The 15,002-nt window shown below is 40.5% G+C and overlaps 1 protein-coding gene across 7 annotated transcripts in view; it reads left to right on the forward strand.

Moving 5' to 3' along the window:
- The window catches only part of ZNF462 (zinc finger protein 462), a 93,691-nt gene that overhangs the window by 17,516 nt on the left and 61,173 nt on the right, over window positions 1–15,002 (forward strand). For 2 of the 7 annotated variants that reach the window (XM_075137479.1, XM_075137478.1), the window contains exon 2: window positions 1,706–1,750. The exons of the other annotated variants lie outside the window; for them this stretch is intronic. The gene's annotated coding sequence lies outside the window, so the exon portion shown is untranslated. The remainder of the gene's footprint in view (window positions 1–1,705; window positions 1,751–15,002) is intronic. 7 annotated transcript variants of the gene reach the window in all.

Here is a 15,002-nt window from a genome sequence, read left to right on the forward strand (position 1 = left end):
AATATGAATGAGAACTTTTTCTAACCTCCATATTACACATGGATTCTGTTCCTTGGTGCCTGATGCTTCTCAGAGTCCTAACAACTTCTATTTCAAGTCTGGGCATCTATGGTTGTTTAAAAGTATGGCATGTGATACTTAGTGGAAGTAATTGGTAAGATTGAGATGGAAGAAATGAAGGTGTCAACGATGATGTTGGAATTTTTTTCTCCCTGATTTGACAGATCATGTTAAATCCTGTATGTATCTCAACAAAATCAAGGGGAAAACAGGACATGAAGAATTTAGTCAGATACTGACTTGTAAGCTTTAATACCAGTCCTTTTTTTCAAACCTTACGAGTGTTTGGAGTTGACTTTCATGTGGGAAGTGATTTGCCATCTTCTGAAAGGAAAGCATGGAAGGAGGCAGAGAGATGGTAACTTTATCTAGTGATGGTATCCTTCCCCACAAGCTCTACAAAGGCAAATTCCTGTGTTCTTTGCTGAAATTGTGGGAGTAGATTAACGATGGGATGGGTTCTGCTTGCTGAGAAGATGAAGAAATCATTGGAACTGGTTCCTGATGTTCAATGATCTATGCATGACTGTGGAGTGTTCTTCATCTCTTAACACCTGACCTGCCTTTACACTTCGGGATGGCTGTTCAGAGTCTGTCATGTCCAGAAGCTGCCTAACTTGGGTGACCTTGTGGCTTTAAAGAAAATCCTGTGGAACTGTTAGTTTCAACCTTACTGAAGGACACATTCTGAAGAGCTAGCTCATTAAGCAAGCTTTGAAGGGTGTGCTCTGCAGAGCAGCTTCCTGTTATTTGGTTAATGGTTGACCTAGTTCTATTGCCATATGCCTCCTGGAACGCATTCTAATATAAAATATGTGCTAAAGCAAGACTGGGATAATAGAAGGAAAGTCAAAGCCTTTATGAAACAGAAATCATATACTGTTGTTGCATTTTAGAGGGTATTGTAATTACTAAAAATGGCAATATCTTCATGGAACTGTATTGATTCTGATTGCAAACTCAGGAATGTTAATCAGACCCATTTATGTATTTTCTTCAGACTGGCCTTGTACAAAAGGTTTGTATCAGTAATTCTCTGTGTTCCATATGTGAAGCTAAAGTTAGGGAGTGAAGCACTAAGAGTGATATTATAGCTGTGAGGGTAGATTAGATTAGATTTGGCTAAAGGCAGGAGGATTTTTCCCCTGTGGTAGGTGGTTTTTTCATTGCAAACCATGGATTAGCAAATTTTTTTCCTTTTTACATCCTGGCTAGAAGCCAGAAATGGGGATTCAAGCTTTTACCTGGTGTCAGAGACGACGCAGCATACATACTTACACTTAGGCAAAAATATAAGAAATTTGGAGGTACTAGATAAAGTTCAACCTCCAACCTGAATGAGTACTTTCTGACAGTCTGAAGTTCTGAAGAACCTATAGGCTGTGTTTCTGGTTAATTTGATTTTCTGCCCTAGGAAAAGGAAGGGTGTGCGATAACAACTGTTTTCATAAGTAGTGTGCATTATGGTAGAACGGGGGAAGGGAAAATTAAAGCCATGCTTTGTAACCTTTTGAGAGCTCATGACTCTATCAGTAGATGTGGTGATTTATTATTCTTCTGTCAGTGTGGGAAACTGAACTGCTTACCAGACGTACTGCTTTGAATATGCATATAACCTGGCAGTGGCTAACCTGTGTCTCTTCAGTTGCAGATGGCTTGCAAGCAGTCCAGGTGTGAATTCTGGGCAAAGGTATGTCACGACAGCGGTGGGGGTGGCTGGGGCCAGCCCAATTTGTCTGTGGGGGACGAAGTAAGCTGTCAGGACCTGCAAAGGCAGCTGTTGCTGATCAGCATGGGGAGTGCCTAACCTGCAAAGAAGTGGTGGGATGTCTCGGGAGTCGTAATCATCTTGTACCCCTGTAACTCCTTCAGCTTGAGGCCCTTCAGGTGCTTCTCATGACTCTGGGCTCATTTGGTGAGGCTATGAATATTTTGGCTTATTTGGCTAGGATAGTGACAGCATTACACAGTTTCCCGTTCTCCCTTAGTGCATAACACTGAATGGTATTTTTGTAGAACTCCTGGATCTGGGGGAAAACAAACTGCAACATTTTTAGTAGGACACAGTGTGTTGCGTGAGCTGTAAGCATATTGGTCATGAAAAAAATCTCTGCTCCGGGGACTGACACAAGCACAGCTATTTGTGCAACCTGATCAGAACAAAGGATAATGCTTCTGCTGCAAGATCAGACAGATCTGATGCTTCAGCAGGCTGAGCAAATGAATGGAGGAAGTGGTCCGCCTCCTCTTATCCATTGTCTCAAAGATGCAGGCTCATAGAGAAGAAAGGGAGGTTGAATAGAGTTTCTGAAGGAATATGCTGCTTTGCGTTCTGTGGGAAGAGAGCAAGCAGGAATTCTAGAAGTTCTCTGTACTGGCAGGCTGACAAACTTGTAATAGGAAAGTGTGGCAATGGACTACTGGTATTGAACGAGTACTTTCTCTTCTGTAGCCTGCCTAGAAAATCTTAACTGGCATTAGGAATCTGATGAAATGTTCCAGGCTTGGAATATGTGACCAAGCCTACCTTGAAGGAAGCTCAGTGGGTGTAGAAATCCAACTAATTCTCACCTGCTAATAAAGAGTGATTTAAGACTTTTTCTGTACATGAGGAGATTCAGAGTTTTTTCCCTTTCTTTTTCTTTTTCTGTTCCTGTCTCCCCTGAATAACTCATCTGTGTGTTCTGGGATACCTGTCAGTTGTGTTCCTGATGGGATTTTTACATAGGGAATGCTGGGACAGTCAGAGTCATCTTCTGCTTAGGAGAATCCTTCTGTCTCTCTTGCTCCAGCTGTCTAGCTGTAATAGCCAAATTAACCAAAGTAGGATTTTACTAGCAAGCTCCCCTTTTAAAGGCATAATCAGGCCAAGGAAATGTAAGAAGAGAGGGAGCAGGACAGGATTTTTGATAAGCTGGGCAGAATTGAGGGTTACTGCGCATTCCAGAGCTATAATATTTGACTTCCAGCCTCAAGGGGGATTTCAGCCGAGAAATAAATCTTTTAGAGGAAGGGGTGTAGAAGTTCTGTCAGTATCATAGCTGGTTAGATCCCTGTGTATTACCTTTTTGCATGGTCATTGGGACTAGAAATTGCTAGCAATTAGGTTTGTCATGATACTTTCATATGGAACCAGTTTTCTTCAAAATCAAGCTTTTCTTGGCTCAGGGACCCATAGCTGTCATTTCTTTAGCAAGCATGCTATTTTTCTTTAAGTTAATGGAGATTAGATTTGTGTCTGTGATAACAGAACCAGTCTTGGTGATCCATGAGATCCCTTCCATCCTTTGTTTGCCCACATACTGTATAGTAGGTTATGTCAATTCAAAAAAGAAGTAATTAGTTCCACAGGATGCTGACAGAGTCCATCACTAGTCTGCAGTGGGGATGAAGATGCTGCTTTAGGAGCCCGTTTATAAAAGGTATCAGAAGGTCATCAGAGTCCTTGAGTGGAAGCCAAGTGTTGAAGCTTTTAAATGTGTGATGAATGGGCTGCCATGATCAGCATGTTTAGTATCCAAAAGCAATTCTGAAAATTCCCTGTTTATTCTTAGGAGAGGGTTAAAACCCATCCCACCCCAGAGGATGTGCCATGCTGGATTTGACTCAACAGAACCTTCAGTATGGGTTTCCACCTGCTCTGACCTAGAGGAAGTACTGTCAGGGAGAGGAAATAATGATACTAGTTGCTCAATGGCTGAACTTTTATGGCTGCTTTGCCTTCTTTGTTCAACGACGGTTACACTGTGTCTAAACTAAATCGGTGTTATTTGGACAGGGTGATCAAAAATGCATATTCCAAAAAAAGTCTATTGGAAAAGAGTTCAGTGAGGATAAGAGGAAAAATCTCCAGGGCGGACATAAATCTCACAAATAAATCAAGGAGCATTCGCCCAAGTGATAAAGATTTGGGTCTTAAAGCGAGCATTTTCTGAAAGAACAGTATCAGCCTGGTGCTAAGCAGAGACAAAAAGTCAATTGTTTATCAGTGAAGGCTGCAAAAGAATTTCTTATTATCTTCTGCTTACTCACCTCTTCAGGAAATAAAGGCACAGCAGAGGATCTTGGCTAGTTTTGGAGATCTTCAGAAAAGCATCCATCCTTTGAAGCTGTTACATTTCCCAACTTTATATTAAGCAGATCTTATCTTTGTTTTGTGGGATGTTTTTATTTTTTTTTTTAATAATAGAACTCTTTAAGATATAAGACAGTTGGACCAATCACTACTTTCAGAAAAGCAGAGCACTGTACTGATCATAAAGCTGAGATGTTTTCACAAAAAAGGCTATATCATGGCCTAGATAAGAGGAACCACGAAGGGTTGGCTTGCATAAAAGTTTGAGCAAGAGCAGAGTGCTTGGTTTCTCAGTCATCCATCAGGTCAAGCAAGGTGGATGTCTGAAGTTCCTGTGGCCGAATGTTGAATTTTGGAATTTACCCATTACACTTCAAAGACAACAGCAAATTTTTGGACTGTCATCAAATATTCACAAAGGAGTTGAACTGAAGAAGGAAAATCATCAAAACATGTATTTGTACAATCTTTAGATCTAAGTCTAATACCTTTTGTGCTTTTTTTTTTCCCCAAGTGAAAGGGATTGAGAATTGGGTCAGTTCCTCAGGGATCATCCAGATGGAGGCACCTGCTTTTGCAGCTCAAGTAGAAGGGGACTGTGGAATGAGAAAACCTCATGCAGAGAGTGCAGGTGAATCATAGGTCTCATTGGCTTTTCTAGTGTATCAGAAAAGACTTTCGAGGCTTTCCATGACCGAAGTAAATAATGACCTTGCTTTGATAGATGAAACAAATAACACCAGTGTTGTACCTTTGAGAGCCCTTGATCTCCAAAGAGAAAGGCAAGGGTTTTCCTTTTTATTTTGGATCCATTCCACTGCAAACAAAAGCATCCCACAGGTCAGACAAGAAGGGTATCTGACAGGATTTAAAGACACTTTTCCTTTTTCCTCCTGTTCTCTACACCAGTAGAAGCTCCTCATTCCGTTTATATCTGAAATGGATAGAAAATGTGGAACAGAAAATGCTTTGTGACTCGCTCAAGAAATGTCTTGGCTTTGTAGCCTATGTGGACTTTAAGAGTCCTGTCTTCCTTTTAAATCAGAAAACAGTGATCCTGTGAAGTAGTGGATATCATTCAAAACAGTTAGAATAGCTAAGTGGACTAGTACAGCATTTAGATGTATAAACTCAAGAGATACTGTTGACCCTCTGCTGATCTGTGCAAGTACTGCTCTTGGAATACTAAATCCATTCCTGAAGTTGTCATGTCTGTAAAAACGAGTGTGGAAATGCTGGGAATAGTAATGATTTGAAGTCTGGAAAATTCTCTCACAGTGAGAGCTTTCAGATAGTCCATTCCTCCCTTTCACAGGTTTTCAGAAGTGACATTTAGAAGACTAAAAGCTGTTAATTTGCCAGGCTATGTCCAATATTATAGGAATCTGGAATCTGTACCAAGCTGTAACAAGATGCAGTGGCTGGAATCTAAGACTAGAAAACGTTTGCTATATAAATAGTTCTTTATTTCTAATTTAATAGTGGAAGAAGATTAAGAGTTATTGGAATGACTAATGGACTATAGAAAAGTCCTAAGGCATCAAGCCTAAGTGTAGTTTCTCTTCAGATGCTGTGGTGGGAGACAGGCTTTAGACTGTTACCATTAAGTTGGACCTGGACAACTGTCTAGTCGTAGAAGGTGAACTTTCAGCAAGATGACTCCCACTGCTGTTATCTCATGGTACGTCAGGGATTAGTTATCTTAAGGAACTGCTGACGGGCATGCTGTAACTTGGAGGTGTAGGGATTCTAAGGAGGTGATTGAGTTGTATCAGAACATGCAAGAAGACTCTTTCTCACCTAGCAAAGAAAAAGGAAGCAAATAACCAAGTTAAGTGAAATGATAAGGCTGACTCCGGGTTTGTAGTTACCAGTTTAGGCTTGATTATCTGTAGCGGGCTGTCTTAGGCTTAAAACTATGGACAAATGATTTGCATTTTGTTCTCAAAGTGGAATCTATGCACAAGGTTGGTGGAAGCTGCCTTCCTCTTAAAAATTAGATGTGTTTTCCTATTGTCTCAATGAAGGAAAAGAAGAAATGGAACAGGGTTTTTGTAGTCCTGACAGAGCTACTGTAGACTTTCACATTGTGGTTTCTAAAGGACAGTAAATCCCCCAAACAGAAGACCTCTGGTTTCCTCTGGACTCTACAACCCAGTACTTTGGTCACCCAGAACTTTAGTCCTGGTTTTACAGACAGGAACTAGATACTTTGGTCCTGCAGTTACCACAGAGGTGGTTGTGGCATAAAAATTCAATCAGAATTTGTCAACGTGTCAGTTTCCTAGAGTAACCTAACTTTCTATCAGAGATATCCCACCAATTATACTATGAAAGCATTTCAGTAGATTCCAGGGTCTCGACCCTTTCAGTAGAAATATGTTTTGGTTTTTTGTTAGACACCTCTCAAAATCTTAGACTTTGGTCTGTTAAGGATGATACATCCAGGAAACTTAGAGATTAACTCTTTTTGTCTTCTGTGCTAATCAAAGACTTTAACAATAAGCACTATCATTAGATCAGCTTTTTTTGATAACTGACGCACAAACAAGTCAGTTTCTGGGGAAAATGGTACATTAGCTTGGTTTCGAAGGTCATGCCGCAGTAGAGGCCTCACTGTAAATGCTTTTCTTTTTAACTTTATAAACCAATTACTACAGCTGGATGAAGGAGGGTTTTGATTCCCTAATTGACAAATTGTTTTCAGTTCTTAATTTGTAGTTTCAGTTTTGGAAGACTCCTTTCAAGATTCAGAACTCTGTATTGCAGTAGTCTAGCTGGAGGAGTTAGAACACAATGGGAGAACAAAGGAGTTCAGGAAAGAAGAAGGAGAAAGAGGTCTGAGCTGTTTCCTCTGTTTCTTGGTTTTGAAATGAATAACTATTTTAACCTGTAAGTAATGCTGAGATCAATGGCTGTCTTCCATCATGAAATGCAAGTAAAGTTAAAATAAGAAGGTAACTTCCTCTTGGCAAACTTTTTCCCCTACATTTCTCTCCCATGTTCTGTATAAAATCTTTTCTCCCAGGCATGGGTGCAAAGGAGCCTTCTTGTCTTTAACTTGAACATTTCCTTTCTTCTAGTAATCAAGCCTACAGATATAGCCCCTGTGTGCTCAGCTGAAAAGGAAACCACTTGTTTTTTTGACAGTGAAGCTTCACTGCCAAAATGATCTTGTACTGCAGGTGGCTAGAGGTATATGATACAAGTTAGTTTTTCAGCTTTGGAACACATCTGAAGGGCAGGCTCTTCAGGAAGGGTGAACTGTAGCACCAGTCCTATGATTAGCAAGTCTGGTTCTGCCTCCTTCAACTTCTGAGACCTTGAAGATACATTATAGGTTCTGTTTTCAGGTAAGGAGAAACTTATTCCTATTTTGACTCTCCACTTCATAATAAAAGGCTTTAGTAAGTACTGATCCACATAAAGGTCTGGTCCTCAGCTGGGGAAAATTGGCAGAACTCCAGCAAATTTCCAGAAATAAAAAACTGGAGAAGTCTCTGAAAGCACAGCAGTTACTGGGACTTGCACAATGTTCTGCAGCTTGTAAGAATACAGGAGCAGGAAGTTGGAACGACACTGATGGCTTAATCTTTCTGTGATCTCTTGTTTTTCTGTGAGGGAAAGAAAATCTTTAGGAGAGAACTTTGCTCCTGTTCTCTTGGTGGTATTGGCTTGCATGGCTTTGTTTTTTTTTGAAAACTGATAGCAGAAGACTATCCAACCTTCAGGAGTGGAGCCATTATATGTGGGGCTGTGCAACAGGAGCCAAAGTTTAAAAATAAAATACCAGGCTGCCTTTCTGAGGATCCAGACATAGCATACACACACACACATACGCAATATCTTGACTGACCACAGTTATATCAGTTACTGAGTTCAGAGCAACGGACAATGAGAACCAAAAACGGAGTCTTGTTCCTCAAAAAGAAAGAGGAAGAAATGTAAGACTTCTGCAGCCTCAGATACCAGTTTCTGGAGTGCATGGGAGGCCCCTCATCACCAGCAGGGTTGAGAGAGTAAGACCAAATGACTGTCAGTCATTCCTGATGGTGTCTGCTGTAGCCCCTTCCCAGCCCTCCCTTTTCTCTCCCTCATTTTCTCTGCCCTACTAAGTCATGGTTCTGGGCAAAGCAGTCTTTTTTGAAAATGTGCTCCTTTCTTAAGAGATAAAAGCAGTGCTTTTATTTCATATTGAGTGCTGAGGGACCAGCACGCCAGACACCTTCAGAAGAATTGAAAGACTTCAGAGCTACTTTAAAGATGCACGTCACCGGCATCATTTCTCTGCTAGACTGTGGAAATAGCAGATGATCAGTTTGCATCTTTCCAGAAGACCTGGAGAAGGAGGGGCCTACACAGAGGAGGTAGTAGATAGACCAGGAAAAATTATTTATGGCAGAAAAGGAGAAATTTAAGGTTTAATGCCAGGAATACAGCTTGGAAGGTGAGATAACTTATGTTAGAAAGGAATGATCTTTTGAAAGCAAAGGTGACGCTACTCAGACAAACAGTCTAAGAAAATAGGAAGATACAATTCTTGATCACTTGTGAAGGTAGACAGGGATGAATAAGGTGAAAGATTTAACCCTTTTTTGCCTGCTTTCCCAAAATGCTGATGTCCTATCAACTTCCAGACTTTGCTTGATAATTGTGAGCTGGGCTGACAAGGGTGGGAAGTCAGGGTTCCTCCAGTGGCTCGGTGTGAAGCAGCAGGGAGTGTGCTTCTCTCAGGTGACGTGACATAAACTGTGTGCAGGTAGCAGCTGTGCACAGTCTTACCTGCCTGTAAGCTGCCTCAAGCTAGTGCGCTAAAAGATTGGAGCCTATGCTTTTGACTGCATGGAGTGGGCAGATGCAGTTCCTAGAAGAACCCCTGCTTCCCAGATGCACCTCATAGTAAATGCAAGCTGGATTTGTAGCTAGGCTTCTTCCAGCTGCAGCAAGCATGTTTGTGTATCTCAGCTGACAGCTACAGGGGGGGAAAAAAACCCAAAGAAGAGGTATTACCACTTTGTATCTCTGCCCAGGCAAAGTAACAGTCACAGCTGCCCATGACACACTTGGCTTTTGGCAGACCTCAGGCTGGTTCTGCTCTGCAGACATAAGATGAAGCATGCTCAGTATGCTTCCTTCAACAGGAATGCCAGCAGTATCTTGGATTACTACAGAGACTGCTCTGTGTCTGTGAGCTCCTTCTGCAGAGTTTGGGTTCACATTAAACGGGATCAGGAGTCCTTGGTAGCCTGTGCATGGCTCTCAGCACAGGCTAATCACCTTTTTTGGAAAGTTGTGTTTTCTTAGACATCCAGACTCTCAAACTGGAACACTTATTTTATTGAAGATTTTCAGGAAAAACATACTAACTTTACACACTAGTTGAACATACACTGAAGGTGATGCTTGATTCTCTTAGAATCTGAATGTTTTTTTTAAAAATCCATAAAATATCGGGGTCTTGCTGTGGTGATGTCCTAAAAATGAAGGGTAGGTGCAACTGTCAGCATGTGAAAACTAATTGCTTGGTTTGTTCTCATAAATTTTGTTAGCCAGGGTGGAGTGGAAGTGTGCACACGCTTTGTGGCTCCAGCTAGCATGTGTGAAAGAGAGGTCTGATTAAATCAAACTTCCTCTTCTTTGGTCATGAGTATCTCCTGCTTACAGAAGACATTGAGGAAGACCTAGAGTGTTCCTCTTACAGTTATTTTTATAAAGGTGCTATAAAGAAGATTTCCTTTGATGACTTCTAGTAAGTTTTGATTTTTTTGTCTAGACTTTTTCTACAACACAAGAATTATTAATATGTTGCCCATTATTTAGAAGAGTTTGGGAAGACAGTAGAAGGACAGTTTGGCCAAAATCGTATTAAGAGAAAAGCCTCTCAGACTGTGTGAGAATTTCTGTTTTTCTAGCTGTCAGTCCTTCAAAATTAATATCTTTCCTCATCCCCATATAAAGCTCCCTTTTTGGATGGCCACCCTTTTTTCAATCTCCCTCCTCCCACTGTGATCTCGAGTAATATGAGGGTTAGACCATGTTCACCATCCCTAAACTCTGTCTCCCCTGGTATTCCTCTCCTCAGCGCTGCAGACATTTTGCTGAGTTGACCTAAATTCTTCAGCAAAAGGCCTGGATTCTGTGCAGAAAGCTGGAAATGGCAACTCCAGTTAAGAAGTAAATACAAAGACAAATAAAGAGCCTCAGTTAATATCCTTGTGTGTAGTGTATGATTCACCCCTGAAATTTTAACTTCCACTGTGCTGGAGAACATTTCATTTGTTGTTGTGGGAAGTTAGCACTGGGATTTCAGGCACAGTGGCACAGAAGGGTAGCATGGCATAACGGGGAATGGCTGGAGTCTGGAAACCCACTTTCTGCTGCTGGCTATGCCACAGACCAGCTGTGCGACCAGGAGCCAGGCTACTTCACTTCCCTGTGCTTCTCCATTACCAGGTAAAGGAAGAAGGTTCTCCATGGTGCAGACTCACTCATGTTGCTTTTCGCAGAGAGAAAGCCTACAACAGTGTGGCCTGAAGCTGCATAAGTCAAATAAATAGGTAGTAACTGCATAGAACAGCGTGTCAGTATTGCTACTTGATATATTTAATTCTGCCTTTTTGTTCCTTACATATTACTGAGAAGTTGTGAGTCTTCAGATTTTGTTCAATAATTTGAAGGTTTTTGAAAACCAGGGGAATTCTTCAGTCTTTTCTCTCTCTGAGAACAAATCACTTCTGCTGACTTAAATGACTTGTTTGTGATAAATGAATGGAAACCTGAAATAGATGATACTGTCTTTTGTCTTGCTTTGGTGTTCCATAAACAGCAGAAGGAAAAATGAAATTTCTGCAGGACTGATTGTATACTTTTGGCATAAAATCTTTTGTCAATGAAGTCCTAAATTAATGTGAAACTTTCACTCTGCATACATTCCTGCAAACAAGAACCCACGCCTGAATGAATGCTTGTTGCAAGAGACAAATAAAAAAGTACAAATGCCTTTTATTCAGATGAGTTTTAACAGGGAAAAAAGTCTAGAATGGACTATAAAACATATTACGTTCTTACTTTTTTCTCTTCTATAGTGTTAAAGGATGTTGGCTAACATAAATGAAGTGCCTCAAAATATTCTTTGTATGTATTTTGGTGTCATATGGTTCATGTATGCCTCTTTTGGGATGAAAAAAGGCAGGAGATTAACCTGACTGGCAAGTGGTGTTGCTGAATGCTGTGTCTGAAGGGTTGGTCACTTAGCTGGACTCTTACTGAAAAGAGACATATGCTGTTTATCTCTGTGACTGTCCATGTCTCCTCTCCATGTGTAGTTGAAAAGATGCATCCTGTCCCTTTCAAGCAGCATACATCTGAGGACATACAATTTTGTAACAGTTGAGTCTATGTCTTTGTGGTTTAGGGTTTTTTTTTCTTGCTTGCTTGTTTCCATCTTTGTTCCTTTAGTGAGAAGAAGAAAAAAGAATTTCTTTATATGGTTCTGCTTTGAAGTAATCCTGCTTTATTTTAAAACCTCTTGAACTAGAGGATTCAATGACACTTGATCTACCTAAAGTATTTATGTGTATCTCTTGGAAAAACAGTAAGTTGGGAAGTTTGTAAGTTTCTTCCCTTAGAGTCAAACTCTGGTTCCTTTTTTTAAGTGGTTCTGTAATCATCAATAAAACCAATTTCAATTATGACCCCTTTGCTTTGGAACTGTAGAACATTGCAGCGTGTCTTTGTCATTACCATAGGTGAATATTCTTTCTGTTTGTTGAAAACATTGTGGTCCAGACTACCCTTTCTTTGCTTTCAGAACATTAGTTCTGAAGTTTTCAGATTAATTAAAAGGCACGTTATATTGCATAATTTTGTTTGTATCTCGTCAGGTTGAAAGTTCTGTTGGGTGTTTTAAACCATCACAGGGCTTGAATCTTCTGGGTTCTTTTGGGTGTTTTTAAAAATATTTTTGCCATCTTTGTTAGCTTAAAATACATCTTACCCATTTCCATCCATTTCGCGTGCAGAGTAAATGTCAAGGTTTGTCTACCCATGGAGTTATTTAGACAGAGCTATTGCAGTTTCAAATAACTCTCCTTAAGTCCAAAAGCATGTCCAAGTGTGGGTACAACCTCACTTCTGTTTCTTCTCACACACATGGCTTGGTGTGACATGAAGGATGACCTGGAGCCTTGATGAAAATGTTTGTAGGAAGACATGCTGAGGTCAGTTGCAGAGGGCTTCTAGTGAGAACACAGTGGATCTGCTCCATATGCAGACACACGATGACCTCACTGTATTTCTGTGTTTTCGAGGTGGAGCTGTTGGCAGTCAAGATGTTCTGTCCCCTCCATTCCAGACAGGGAATATCCCAGGAGCAGTTACTCTCTCTGCAGCTAAAGCAATGGCTAGTGTACCAATGGGTGTACCACTCTGAAGTGGACTGTCCCTGCTTTTCTTTTTCCATAATGAAGGTATGCCATTTTCTTTCAGAGTGTTTGGATAAAACATGATGGCCAGGTTTCAAATTGGTGATTACCTGAGGTAGCTAAAATCTTTAATGAACTGTTTCTAAATTATGAGAAGTTGTTAGTTCAATTCACTGGGTTAAATAGAAGGAGTGGGTGGCTGGAAAATACAAGAACAGGGTGTTCATGGTCTCCCTTTAATTTTTTTTTCAGAGAGATACTTTTTATGTTGATGAACTAGTCATGAACTGAACTTCCCTTATGACAGGAGACATTGTTTTCTTTATATATAGTTTGGCAATTGTTTATGTTTTCTGGGATAAAGTTTTGGCAACTAGTTTCTCTTTTACCAGCTTTCACCCTGTATCTTTAGGGTAAAGCGAGAATGGTTCCTCTTTCTTCAAAATGAAAGTAATCTTATGACAATGGGAACTAATTATTTTGTTCTAAAATTGGATTTTGTTACCTTCCTTGTTACTTAAAATCCTTGAAAATTTTTCAGTTTTAAATGGTTAAATGTAAAGCATTTACAACAGCAGAAAAACCCAAGGTGTTGTGTAATGGACTTGCAGAAGAGAAAAAAGCCGCAGTAGTTCTGTAATGTCTACATACTTGCAAGGATTGTAGCTTTTGAAGGATGCAGTTGGTTATAATCTTAGCCCCTCTTAGCCATGGGCCTTATTACAAAGAAAGTCTTAGTTATTTTTTCTTCTTTATGGTCCATTTCCTGTTTGGGTATTTCTTAGGAGGAAGAAAAAGAAATTGGATCTTAGTGGCTGACCCTCAAACAGCTTATTCAAAGCAAAAAGGATTAAACTAGGTCAGAAGAACTCCATTTAGGAGCTTCAACATCTTACCACTTTTGCTACAATTCAGTTTTAATAATAGTTTTCCCCTTAATTTCAATATGTCCACAGAAGTCAGGGAAAGGGACTGTTTATTATTGGAAGGATAAGAAATAAGGTTAACAAGAGGTTGTTTTTTTTTCTTTTTGTGAGGGAGATTGTTCTTAATTATTACCTGCATAGCAAAGAGTGTTTCTTTTATAGACAGGGAATAGCCGCTTTTTCCGTTTTTAATGGAATAGTTTTTAATGCCTCTTTGATCCATTCACTTTCTGGCTGGAGAACTTCCATTAACCTTGGTCAATTCATAGATACTGTGATCTGTAATCCTAGGATCACTCTGAATTCCTTCTCCCCCATCCCCACCCTTGAAATGCATTGTAGATGTTCCACTTCGTTTCTTCTAGGGACTGTCTGCTATCTGCATATCACACAAATGATGATTGAGCCAGTATGCTACTTTAAATATTTTTTTACTTGGGCTTTATATATTACAACAACTGCAAAAACTTGTTTCCTGGAAGGACTAAGTGGGTGGAGATGGAGGTTGAAGGGATGGTAAAAGAAGCAAGGTTCTCATCTGGACCCAGGATATTGCATTCCAGTGTGTATATATTCCATCTCGACGTGTAATCCAATGTACTCTCTATCTATAAAAAGTTACTTGGCACAAAGTAAAGTATTTTGGACAACATAAATGTTAGCTGCAACTTGTTGTTCCTCCTTTGTAGCAGTATCACTTTTCAGCAATCAGTGATAGGACCAGCATCTTGCTGCCACCATCCCAAACAGAGAGAGGATCTTCACTTGCACAAGTGAAAAAGATCTTTTGAGAGGGGTGGCAGAGAGAAGGGTGGCAGCCTAGTGGTAATCACTAGTCTGAGATCTGTCAAATACTTGAAAAGTGTATATTCTTCTACCTGGGGCAGAGATGCTGGCTGCTATACTGCAAGTGAATCAGTGGGCAAATAAAACTGTGTATTCTGTCTGGCATTATAAATGGGTCAGTGATGGATTTGTATTACCTGAGGAAATGAACTGGCTGACAGAGAGGCTTCTGCTTGCTGCCCAGCAAATGTCAAATATAGCAGGAAGCTTGGGGGAAGGGGAGGGATAGCTGGAGACAAAGGCGGTGTTAAAATAGCTAGGATGTCAGTAGAGCTCCACAAAAAGTGCTTCTGAGGAGTAGACTGGGAAAGCAGAACAATCTTTGGACTTTGTTAATCAGCGTTTTCTTGTCCTCCAGTAGGGTTTCAGCCATGGATCCTCTTTATAATTAAGAGTCGTGCATGAGGTAGGTGTGGGTCTGCATGAGGTGATGTCCTGTTCTATTCAGCTTTCTTTGCTGGTACAGAACATGACTTCTGATGCTTTGGTTTTATAGGGTTAAACCCATTCCTCTGAATGCCCTTTTTTCATCCTCTCCACATGCTGTCTGCATGGGGTTAACCCTTTAAAGGCGTACCTCTGGAGCATGTAAGATCTCAGGATGGACTGAGGGAGAGGGCTGCATCATCCCCAGGGTCCTGACTAAGCTGAGCTCATACTGGTGACAAAAGG

Source organism: Calonectris borealis, chromosome Z (genome assembly GCF_964195595.1).
Source record: "Calonectris borealis chromosome Z, bCalBor7.hap1.2, whole genome shotgun sequence".
Classification (NCBI taxonomy): domain Eukaryota; kingdom Metazoa; phylum Chordata; class Aves; order Procellariiformes; family Procellariidae; genus Calonectris; species Calonectris borealis.